Here is a 1,597-nt window from a genome sequence, read left to right as displayed (position 1 = left end):
TCTCTTGTTTGACGCTCTACTCGGGTAAGGGCACCTTCTACTTATCGTTGAGACTTTCATTGTTTTTCCACTATTAGTTCCTTGGTTGAACCTACCTCTTTTCATGAGGCAAATACTAACCCTCTGTGGCAACAAGCTATGAGCAAAGAACTCTAGGCTTTAGACAAGATACACACATGGGATTATGTTGACTTGCTTCTTGGTAAAAAAACTCATTGGTTGCAAATGGGTTCTACAAGATCAAGACTCACTCTAATAGTTCTATTGAGTGTTATAAAGCTCGACTTGTGGCAAAAGGATATTCTCAAGGGTATGGGATTGATTATGAAGAGACTTTTGCTCTTGTGCCACGAATGACAACTATTTGGTATTTTTTAGCAGTTGTTGCAACCAACCAGTGGCCTCTCTTTCAGATGGATGTCAATAATGTCTTCCTTAATGGGGCCTTATCTGAGGAAGTATACATGTAACCGCCCCCAGGTGTCTCTCCTCCATCTCAAAAGGTGTGTCTTCTTCGTCGTGTGTTGTATGTTTTGAAGCAAGCCCCGCATGCTTGGTTTACAACTTTTAGTTCCACCATTGTTCAATTTGGATATACATCCAATCCTCATGAATCAGTGCTCTTTACATGTCAGATGACTCATGGTATTGTTCTTCTTCTCCTGTATGTTGATAATATGATTATTATTGGGGATGATCCTCAGGTTGTTATTGATCTACAACGCTACCTTAGAAAGCACTTTAAGATGAAGGATTTTGGTTCATTTAGTTACTTTCTTGGTCTTTAAGTACCAATGAGCTCTACTAGTTACTCGTTGTCTCAAAAGAAATATGCCTCCGACTTATTGGTGCACTCAAGCATCACTGACTTTGCTATAGCCCCAACACCACTCGATCCCAATGTTCACTTGACTCCATTTGGTGGATTTCTCCTTGAAAATGGCAGTATCTACTGTCAACTTGTTGGTAGCCTTGTTTATCTGACAGTAACTCGTCTCAACATTACATATGCTGCTCACATTGTGAGTCAGTTCATGGCTACCCCTTGGACCATTCATTTTATTGTTTTTCTTCATATTCTTCGCTATGTCAATGGAATTCTGGGACATGGCCTTCAGTTCTCTTCTCAATCATCCTTGGTAATATCTAGCTACTCTGATGCCAATTGGCCTGGTGAGCCTACTGACACGCGTTCTACCTCAGGTTACTGTTTCTACCTCGATGACTCCTTTATTTCTTGGTGGAGTAAGAAACAGAGTGTTGTCTCTCGTTCTAGTACCGAATCTGAATATCGCGCCCTTGCTGATGCTACGTTAAAGCTACTGTGGCTCCGCTGGCTTCTTGTTGATATGGAAGTTTCTTAGCCATCTATAACTATCCTTCATTGCGACAATCGTAGTACCATCAAGTTTGCTCACAATGATGTCTTTCATGAGTGCACCAAGCATATTAAGAATGACTGTCACTTTGTTCGTCATCATCTCCTAAGTAAAACTCTTCTTTTACAATCTATTTCCACTACTGAGCAACCAGTCGATATTTGCACCAAAGCTTTGTCCCCTAGGCGCTATCTCTAGTTGCTTAATAAACTCAAGTT

At 40.8% G+C, this 1,597-nt stretch overlaps 1 pseudogene; it reads left to right on the top strand.

Moving 5' to 3' along the window:
- Positions 1 to 794: 794 nt before the first annotated feature.
- On the top strand, positions 795 to 1,364 carry LOC120084672 (secreted RxLR effector protein 161 pseudogene; annotated as a pseudogene).
- Positions 1,365 to 1,597: the final 233 nt, after the last annotated feature.

This window comes from Benincasa hispida, chromosome 9, assembly GCF_027475165.1.
Source record: "Benincasa hispida cultivar pf3 chromosome 9, pf3_genome.v1.1, whole genome shotgun sequence".
Lineage (NCBI taxonomy): Eukaryota > Viridiplantae > Streptophyta > Magnoliopsida > Cucurbitales > Cucurbitaceae > Benincasa > Benincasa hispida.
This window is presented reverse-complemented; position numbering and strand designations above follow the sequence as displayed.